Below are 11,395 nucleotides of genomic sequence, written 5' to 3'. Positions count from 1 at the left end.
CTATAAAAATGGATGAAATGTATATTTACCCTGGACTTGTTTTAGCTGTCCTTTTGCAAACAAACACATACCAAGTGTCACATCGACCGAACTCCAAGCACACTACAACACCCAACATGCCATTCCTCGCAAGGTCAAGGACTCATCCAATCATACACATTCATTCAGATCCTCATCACCAGAATATTGACAGCACCTGTTTTCTACTTCCCACCTGTATATAAACCTGTTTAGACCTCACCAGCATTGCGAGGTATTGCCACTAGTTTTGACTGTGCATACCGAGCGTTATTTCCTTGATTGCTTTCCTGTGTTTCGATTGTGTTTTTTGTTCTCCAGACTACTGATTTTTTTCCTACCCCTTTTGTATAGTTTGCTTGGTTTGTTATTGGTCTTTGGTTGTTGGACTCGGACTGGTTACCTGTATGATTTGGATTACCCCTGCCTTGGCTTTCCTTGTTTTGACCCTGGTCTGTTCACCCATCAAAAGTCGAAACAAAATAAATTTTTCTCTACATCCGCGAGCATCTGGCCTTACCTGTCCCATCACACCAAGCCACATCAGTGAGAAAACACTACCCAAGTGACCTGTAGCATTCATACTATGTCCAGTATATCAGCCTTTGATGGTCTAAGAGTGCTCTTTAGGTGTAACAGGTGCTACAGGTATAATGTAACACTAGTTTGCTAAAGTTCAGTTTATTTATGAGACTATCAATGCACTAAGAATATGGATCTAAGTTACTTACCTGTAAAAGTGAGTTTGATGTATAGTTGTTCATATTCCTTATGCATACAATCGTAATCTCCCTCATCTTCATCCGTCAGGTGTGATATGAGTAGAGAGAGATTTCCTGGAGCGTGAGCAGTACCTAGCTGAACTCTGTTTCTGTACTGTTCATTCTCACTGGAGATCACATCCCATGTTTTTCTTTTTGGGCTGTATTTCTTCCAGGTGAAATTTGCAGCTTTGGCGTGTAGGTCTGTGCAGCTGCAGGGTAGCAGTACTGAGTCTCCTGTGTGTGCATTGATGCGTTTTGTCTCCCTGTTGTGTTCCAATACGCAACCTATAGAAACACACCCCACTGTCAGACTCCACCACATTTGCTTGTTAGATTAATAAATATTTACTTTAATATTATATGATTTTTAGCATTGTTCTAATGACATTCACTCTCCTTATAACAATGATAGTTATAACTGAGCAATTTGGTTGCTCCATTTAGGTAACAATTTGAGCTTTGTTTGTTAAGTACCAGTGTAACAATTTTTTAATATTTGATCAAAATCTTCATTTCAAATTTACTAACACATTTCTTAAGAGTGTTCTTCATAAATCCTTCATAACAGCTAACACAAACCTAAATACACTTTTATAAAGGCTGATTCTGACAGACAGCTGTCATACAGTCTTCTCTTCACAACACAAACAACACAATACTGTCAGTTGATTAGGTGACATACTTCTTTCAAGGGCTATAGGTTTTTTGTTGTTGTTGGGTTGTTTTTGTTTTTGTTTTTTTTACAAGTTTTAAATATGTTTGCAGTTAAAATAACATAACTGGACCCCCCAGGAGACAGAGCTGGCTGGGAATGAGGACAGCCACTATAACCACCCCAATACCCCCAGAAGAAAATCGGGGCTGATGATCAATACCGCCACAGCGTCAGACCGCAGAGACAGAACGGGTTGGCATGTCCAGCATATAACATTAATGATTAGATGTTGCTTACCAAGTGAGGTGTGTCATCTTAGAACAGGCCAGATGCTTGCGAACAGCCGAGTTTTATTTGTAGCGGAATAAGCAACAATTGTAAAGCGAAACAGGCGTGGGTAATGGCCAGATATACACACGCCAGGGAATTGCTCAGTACACGCAATAGAACAGCAATAATACTTGGCAGGGAAAGAACGGAACCAGAGAGAATAAATAGCGTAGCAAAGATGAGACACAGGTGGCACTAGTAAACTGGTGATGAGGATCTGGTGAGGTTGTGCCGGGGAAGACGGGAGTTGCAATCACGGACTGAAGGCGGTTGTGGGACATGAGGTTACTAGGAAAACTGAGCAGATGTGAACACCTCAAACCACGTAGTACCTTCCTGTTCTTGACACTGGCTGGAGAGGCTGAAATGAAAACTCCCATATGGCTCTGTTATAAATGAACGCTTTGACAATGATTGTCCTGACACTGTATTGAAAGTGTTCTGGCCTGGTCTATAAATAAGGTGTTTTATTTTGTTACTAATAAAATGTTGATTGATCTCTAATGCCACGCCATTCTACCAGTCACAGAAAGATCAGACAATATATATATATATATATATATATATATATATATATATATATATATATTGTGCCACATACAACACATGCTACTGATCACATTCTTGCAGTGCTCGTCTTTGTTCAGTTTTCCACCTCATCTCATTGAGTGTCTGTGTTTAGTGAGGGGTTTGGTGTTGTCTATACAGGCAAAGGTCTGAGTAGGATCCATTCTAACAGAAATGGGACCTTACAGAGATGATCCAATTAGATTCGCATTCTAATTACATTCCCATCACATTCCTATTAAGACTTCGGTCACATCTAACTGCCACCTCGCTAATGTTTTCACATGGGTGGAGCAAAATCAGTCTGGTTAGTCTGGTTTTTCAGACATTGTGTTATAAACGAGTATAAAGATAGCAGCTTTTTTTTTTTCTTTCAGAAAGATGCAAGTAAAGCCCAGTCCTCTAGTTTTCCTCTAGTGAATTTCAACTGCATGAATTTGACACAAACATTGATCTAAATGACAGATCTATATAATATAGATTAGTGGGTGCAACATGAAATTACTCACTACCGTAAGCAGATTTCCCGCATTTTTCCCTTTTTGTATCAAAGTTACTATTACCACTAAAGTTACTATTACCAGTAAAGTTACTAATAACACGTGACTACTGATGGTGGAAGCTTCAGACGTCATTGAAGCACAGGATGAGGGTGAGACTGTTTCATAAGTTTGGCACTGTCCTATAACGTGGAAGTCAAAAGGGAGAATAAACGTTTCATAACGCCAACCTGTTGTTTTTACATAAAAAGGGAAACAATGATTTTAAACAAATTATTGCAGAGTGTAATTACTAAACATTAATGATTATCAATTTTTTTTTAATGAAATATGAAGGCGGTGGAGTGTTGTATTGTTTATAATGCTGCGCCGTTTTGAATCTATGGCTGCTATAAATTCTGAAAACCACCAGGTGTCGCTGTTTTGTCACCAGCTTTCAATGCTCCAAAGCTTCGAATCCTTTAGCAGTACAATAAGGAAGAACCTCAAACGCTTCACAGGACTTCGTCTGCACATCATTACCAAGAAGGAAGTTAAACAGTAAACACTAGAATAACGAGCAGGCGAATAACGTTACCAAACAACAATAATCTCACGGGAGGACGAGAGAGCGCACATTCAAAGACCCACAGCCAAGACGATAAAACAAGGGATATTTATACAAAGATTAACGAATGCAAACTAGACAAAGATGAAAACAGTGACAGGAAAACCAAACGAGGGGTCGGAACAGAAAAACCAAAACAAAGAAGCACCGGACACGCACGAACAGAACTAGGAACACTTAAACAAAGCACGCGGGAAAGCATCTCCATGGGAACCGCGATGTCAGGGAGGAGGTGATGGTGAAAGATGAGCTGAAACCTGCCTAGGTGACGATTTACAGGCCATGTGTGTTAAAACCTGAGACATTCTTACTTGAACTGCACAAGATATTTGTTACAATTAAAGGAGTATTTGACCATCACTGAACTAAACATTACTGGTTATGTGCACAGATGACAGCACAACAACAAATATGACAGCAGAAAGTCTACAAGTAACTCAGACAACCAAGACTTTGCTAGTGTGGATACATAAGAAAACCTTAAAGCTGGATTTATCATTTGCAGTTGGATTTGGATCAAAAACAGTGTTTTACCTTTAATAGTGAGTCTGATGTCTTTATAGTTCCACTGGTTAAGATAACACCTGTAGTCTCCCTTATCCTCTTCAGTCAGGTGTGATATGAGTAGAGAGAGATTTCCTGGAGAGTGAGCAGTACCCATCTGAACTCTGTTTCTGTACTGTTCACTCTCACTGGTGATCACGTCCCATGAGTTTCTGTTTGTGTTGTGTTTCCTCCAGGTAATATTCTCAGGTTTGGCGTGTGGGTCAATACAGGAGCAGGGCAGCAGTACTGAGTCTCCTGTGTATGCAGTGATGTAGTCTGTCCTCCGATTCCCTACTAGCATGCAGCCTGCAGAAACACACCAGATAAAGGCCTTCAGTATTAAACATGGCCGCACATGTACATGTAAAATGGTTATTATTATTATATATGACATACTCTGTTATTATTATTATATATGACATACTTAATTATTATTATATATCACATACTCCATTATTATTATATATGACATACTTAACTATTATATATGACATACTTAATTGCTCCAGGTCCAGTCACCTGATGGTACTGATGGTACCAGCCAACTGATGATGGTACTGGAAATCACTAAGAGATTTCCCAATAGATGTTGGTATGATGGATGCATGACCATCAAGATATAAGATGTAAATGTCTGATTATAATGATTATTGATTGTCTTTGCCTCCCTCCTTCCTTCTCTCCCTCTCCCCTCCCACTAAAGTTATTACCACTAAAGTTACTATAACCACTAAAGTAAATATAACCACTAACATTACCACTAAAGTTACTAATAACATGTGACTAATCTTGTTTGAATCTTCAAACATCACAGATACACAGGATGAGGTTGAGACTGTTTCATAGGTTTGGCACTCTCCTATAACTTAGAAGCTTTATCTTTTTACTAAAAAATTGGAAATGTGCAAATTATAGAAGCCAAAGGGGAGAGTAAATGTTTCATAACGTCAACCTGTTGTCTCCCAGTATAGTTTTGTATTATGTTTTCACATAAAAAGGGAAACAATGATTCTAAACTAATTATTGCAGAATTTAATTACTAAACATCATTACTGATCATTATTTTTTTAATGAAATATGAAGGCGGTGGAGTGTTGTATTGCGCAGTTTTGAATCCATGGCTGCTATAATTTCTGAGAACCACCAGGTGTCGCTGTTTTGTCACCAGCTTTCAATGCTCCAAAGCTTCGAATCCTTCAGCAGTACAATAAGGAAGAACCTCAAACGCTTCACAGGACTTCGTCTGCACATCATTACCAAAAAGGAAGTAAAAACACATCTGCAGATAAAAACACACCTGCATTCCACAACACACTACACACAGCTACAGCAGTAACGCTGCTATACATCTTATACACTCTACAAAACTACAGGAACACTCTGAAAACTGCAGCCCAGACTACAATCTGTTTGTGGGAATCACCACACAACTATGACCTGGAACTCTACAACTCTCAGTAGAACTCCACTGAAATTCTCCACCCACTAATATCCACAGTAGAGGGGAAGTGTGTTCAAGTGCAAAATAAATTATTCCTCCACTTCTTTCTCTCTCACATACAGACTAAATCTAACAGTGAAACAGTGTATTTCTAGTGTCATCACTTCCTCCTGAGCTGCCCAGTGTTCAGTCCCCATCCTCAGTAAAGTGATCCTGCAGTAAGAAGTAGTGCTACACAGTGATCCCCCTCAGCACTGTTTGGTCACATCATTTCATTCCTGCACTTAGTGATCAGAGGGCCAAACTGAATGTGTAGCTTAGCAAATATTAGACAGATCAGACAGGAAGAGCTCTAGACTACATGCTGATCAAAATAAACATTGATCATTTAATCAGGTAAACATGAGGATGGTCTGATATTCATATTATTCATAAAGTACAGGTGAAATGCAGCAGTCTATGATCATGTTGTAGTTTTCATACTATTAAGAAAAAACTACTTAAGTGAAGCTGTGAAATCCACCCACTAACACAGAACCACTAAAGGAGTCACGAAAGTAAAGACCACTTTGGATGTAGACAGTACAATGTCATCACAACCCAACAGTTATCACAGGAAGTAGAAACATTTTCTCACCTTTTCTCTTAGTTACTTTGTTATTTTTGTTGTTAAAGCTGCCAAAAGCTGTTTAACAACTGTTTGATGATGGTGGATATCTGTAAAGTAACTAATTGAGGCTATAGGCTAGTGTGCACTGCACTGTTACAACAACAACAACAAAATAAAATTAAAACTGTAAAAAGACAAAACCCCCAGCATGGGCTGTCTAAGCCTCCTGGCCAATTGATGAACAAATGAGGAATAAATAACACAAACAGAAATAAACAAGTGAGCACATTTCCCACGTAGCACCCAGTGCAACCAGATTAGCAATAAATATGTCAGGAGGAAGAGGTGCATACTGGGAATTATCACATCTGTAAACTGGTAGCTATGACTATGGTGGCATCAGAATAACTTGGGACTAAATAAGAAAAGTCTTTAAACTGGAGTCACTGGAGTGAATTTATGCTGCCAGAGTCAGTTAGTGAGTGACTGATTAAACCATGAAGTCCAGAGCTAGATCACTGACACTGATGAGGATTTGGAGACTGTTTGACAATCTTCGTGGGTGAGTGAAAGAAGTAAACATTTCGCTCACACACCACTCTGAGAAACAGCACAGCAGAATTTTAAGATCACCAACCCAAAAAGGAAGCATGCGCATATGCATGTCTGTGTGTGTGTGTGTGTGTGTGTGTGTGTGTGTGTGTGTGTGTGTGTGTTATTTATGTATTGCTAAAGTGCATCAAGTTTAGCAATACATATGTGAGAAGGAAGAGGTGCATACTGGGAAACTGTACTGTCTTTATGGTTTTAATTTTTTTTTATTTGTTCATTTTTTATTTGTAAATTTTTCTAAGCCTCTAGGATAAGAAGAACAACATAGGAGAACTTGAAGCCCAAACACCCAACAAGAAGAGAGAGAGAAAGAGAGAGAGAGAGAGAGAGTGAGTGTGAGTGTGAGTGTGAGAGAGAGCAGGGCAGGGTGGGGGAGGGGGTGTTTTTGCATCTAGTATCACTTTGAATGTACATTTACTGTGTGTGTAAAAGTGTCTTTCTCCAAGTCCTTCAGATGTGGATCTGGCCATCCTGCAACAGATGTGCATGTTATGTGTGTGTGTGTGTGTGTGTGTGTGTGTGTGAGCCAGAGAGAGAGAGAGAGAGAGAGAGAGAGAGAGAGAGAGAGAGAAAGAAAGAAAGAGAGAGACAGTATTAGTTATGTATTGTTAAACTGATAAACAGTGCTCCAAGTTTGCTAGGAGGAAGAGGTGCTTGCTGGGAAACTGTACTGTTTTTGTGATATTACAGTTTTTTGCAAGACACAAAAACAAGGACATGTGACAATAATTGAAACCACTAACTCATGTAGCCCAGCTCCTGACCTGTTATACTAAACCAAAAGCACCTTCTCTGATTTACACTCATTTTGTATTTCTAAAACACATTTTTTTTCAATACGCTAAACACAATTCTCTATATTGGACACATCATTTCTTATAGAAAACCCTCAAATGCAAATGATGCATCCATTTATCAATTAACCAAACCCAGTACTCATAGGTGAAGACAATTATGACTAATTTGTACATGGAGCGATACACTATTTGTAGAGCCAGAGCACTATAAAGAGGCCACAGGGTCAATGTCTTGGTTGGATATCAATGGAGGCCAATATTGGAAAGAGAGGATGAGGACGAGGAAGAGCAACCATCACAGATGAGCTTTGGGCCACTTTGGTTGACCATATGGTTAAGCATGTGCTGTGTTTCAGGAAAGCTGAGCAGGGGTCCAGCCTAATCTGAGTCACTACACTGTACGAAGTGTCAGGAAGTACTATAGTAAGTGTCCCTGAGCAACATGGGGGTAAACCATATAAACAGGCTAAAACAAACAAACAAACACTGTCTTCACATTGGGAGACAGCTGTCTGGCTAGCAGTCAAACAAGTCAGTACTACTCTATATTACCATGGAGACCAGAGGAGGGGCAGACCTCCTGATTGAAATGGATTTATTCAGTACCAGTCCAGCTCTTTAACCCGCAGGGAGTGAGCTCTGCCCCTCCTCTGGTCTCCATGGTAATATAGAGTAGTACTGTCTTGTTTGACTGCTAGCTCAATAAGGGATATGATGGGCATGTCAAAATTCATGAGATCAGAATCCTCTGTAGTCTCTCCCCCAAACCCACCCACACTCGGGAAAACACACAGAAGCACCAAACACATACATCATACACCACATGTAAAGGACAGTACCACATATACAATCAACTACAATGAGGTGTGACCTCTGTCACAGGCAGCTGGATACAGAAGTGGGTAGTGGACAAGAGCTGCATCATACACAGAATGAACAAGTGAGGAATAAATAACACAAACAGAAATAAACAAGTGAGCACATTTCACATACCACACCATAATAAAAAACGTTTTTTATAAATGTACAGATTTATAGAGCAAAATTATCCTTGTAAGAGTCACAATACTCTTGTACTTTTCTTATTTCTCAATTTTGTCAGTCTTACTAAAGTCCCTACAATTCCTACCTTATGCTGATCTTAAGTAACTAATCAGCAATTAGCATGTAATTAGCAGCGGTTCCTCTCTACTGGACCGAACCACAGCGCAGATTTCAGTGCCACTTAACGGAACAAGTCGGCGAAGAATCAAATTTACTTTATTCTCCCTTAACTCGGGTGGACAAGACATGTTTGGAGTCCATATTTCGCTCCTTTAAAACAAAACGCTGCTAATATTGCTAACAAACACCGGAAGCCAACAGCAACGATAGCTAATAGGATTTGTAAATAAGTCAGATAGCGAGCTACATGTCCTCAAACCTCATCCAGGTCGCTTCCCGGTGACGTGTTTCTTCACTTGTCTAGTTCACAGTGAGTTATACGACACACCGACTAGTCTGGGAGGCATTTATTAACACTTGGATGCGGTTTGACCGGCTTGAGAGAAGTTTGTGGGTATCTATTTACGAAGACTATATTTGAGTTTCTGTTAACCTCCAGTGTTTGTTAGCAACGTTAGCATTTAACAGCTTTTGTTCTAAAATAAAGAGGCAAAATTTGGACTTCAAACATTTCTTGGTCGATAGATAGAATCTGGGATAAGTGGTGAGTTGCTGCTCTCTGCTGCTCCCAGATATAAATACCTTTGTGCAAATGAATGTATGAGGATGACAACACCTGTAGAGAGAAGGTAACACTCACCATCAGCAGCGTGGAGCACAAGGAGCAGATAAACACACACCTGCATTCTTACTGAGTTACACACACACTACACACACAGCTACAGCAGGACTGCTGATACACACCGTACACACTCTTCAATACGGTCTACTGAATGACTTCACAATAACACTTCTAGTGGAGAGGAAGTGTATTCAGATGAAACTCTGACAAACTAACCACAACACACACACCAAATATAGAGATGCGGTAGGTTTTGTAAGATGTCATGTGGTACGTCCTCTTTCTTCCTTATCAGTCAGTGATCTATCAGATATTCTCACATTGTCAGTGAGGACGGTCTCATTCTTAGTTAAGTGGCTCCGTCCTTTGTCATAGAGACACGATGTAGAAGCTCAGGGGGTGAGACCCAACATAACCTCCCTCAGTGCTGTTTGGTCAGTTCATTTCACTACGACACCCAAAGTACTTCAAAGGCTTATTAATGAAAACAGTGTAACGCTTCTTACCTGGAGTGAGAAACAGGTGCTACGGGGTAACCGCGATGCGTGGAGTTAACATGGAGTGACACACACACTGGTGTGGGCAATCTGAAAGACTTTTATTCTCTCCTGGACCACTTCAAGCCATCATTGTACTTATACGTAAAGGAAACAGTACAAAGCACCGTACAGCGTTACCAAAGAAAAAGGAGTGTTGAGAAGACGAACAGAAAGGTGACGGTTCTCCCCTCACACACACACACACACTCTCTCAGTTACTCAATCTACATAACCATAAAGCTCCCTCTTAAAGGCGCAGTACAACTGTATCTGTTACAACAGCATGTGGAATTACAGCAGCCACAGTACTGGCTACCTGAGACTTTCAAATTGTTTGAACAGATATTTAAAGGAGCATTTAATTTCAGAGCATTAATTTTTTACTCACAGTGCATAAAACATAAAACAGGGTGTATTTTAATTGCACATGTTCAGCTTGTGTGATTCATTTTCAAATTTGATGTGGAATTTGTTTGCAGGAATAACGTGTTTGTTGGTCAAAAACTGGTCTTCACTTTGTAAGAATGTCACTCCACCACTAGAGATGTGAACTCTACTCACACCACAAATGTACTGTTGCTTTCAGCTTCTGCATATCAAAAGCCTTTTCTTCGTCCATGCAATAATGCACAGGCTAAAGGTATGGATTATGTATGTCAATAAAAAACATCAATTTTATAGAAGGAAAATTGGACTTTTAAAAAATCATTTATCAGTCTTAATAAGACATTTGTAATTTTATAATCCCAGTGTTGCCATATGATTTACGTAAAATTGTAGCATGGGTCCACCTAGTGGTAAAACGTTAATTGCAGTTTTTACTGGATTGTAACTTAATTGGTGGTTTGAATTTTTTTTTTTACATGTAAACTCATAAGAACTCAGTTGATTATCCCACATTTTGACTCTATTCTCTTAATTATGAGTGAATACAGTGCCTATTCCTACAAAGGCATAATGATCTATTGCACTAATGTAAATTGCACTGTACTGTTACCGCCGCCAAGATTTATATATGTTCAGGGAAACCACAAAGGTGTAGCGGAACTAAAGAAATTATGTGTGACCATGGGCTCACTCAGAGGCCTCAATCTCCTTACAGTTACTCTGTAACAAAAAGTCCCTTGTGCACAAAGGTATTATTAAGTAAAGCAAAGCACTTCTGAGAGAGTTCTGAAGTCCTAGACAGCCTGCATGCTGCCCATGGTGCTTAAATTATAGTTAGTTTCAGCACCAAAGACAGCCTTTTTTTGTTGTTGAGGTTGCTGTTCAGTTTCCAGTTTTGTATGAAGGATTTACTAAAGATGCGTGCTAAACATATATTCAGTGCTAACATTTATCTCCAGTTGTCTCTCTCAACATCTCAACAAGCTAAATTCAGTGTTACACAATCAACACAACTCAGAGTTCTTATTCTATATGTTACATTCTACATAAAATTCATATCCTGAGTTATCATTATTTTGATTCATATTGCTAAAAAGGACACTCTGGGAGTAACATTAGCTAATGTTACCTTAAACAAAAATCAAGAGAATGCCAGATTGATCCTTCCCTAGAAAACTGTTGAAGCTAAAATTGTCCTGGGGAAATGTTCCTGTGGGTTGTGGCTGTGAATTATAA

General features: G+C 39.4%; 1 long non-coding RNA gene across 1 annotated transcript; it reads right to left on the bottom strand.

Moving 5' to 3' along the window:
- Window positions 1-699: 699 nt before the first annotated feature.
- LOC145660185 (uncharacterized) lies at window positions 700-10,670 on the bottom strand. Its single transcript, XR_014126365.1, has 3 exons — window positions 9,740-10,670; window positions 3,976-4,293; window positions 700-1,067 (listed from the first exon to the last, which is right to left on the bottom strand). It is a non-coding gene; the product is annotated as an uncharacterized LOC145660185 (long non-coding RNA).
- Window positions 10,671-11,395: the final 725 nt, after the last annotated feature.

The sequence above is a fragment of the Electrophorus electricus genome, chromosome 2, assembly GCF_041902795.1.
Source record: "Electrophorus electricus isolate QZ-2024a chromosome 2, ASM4190279v1, whole genome shotgun sequence".
In the NCBI taxonomy this organism is placed as follows: Eukaryota; Metazoa; Chordata; class Actinopteri; order Gymnotiformes; family Gymnotidae; genus Electrophorus; species Electrophorus electricus.
This window is presented reverse-complemented; position numbering and strand designations above follow the sequence as displayed.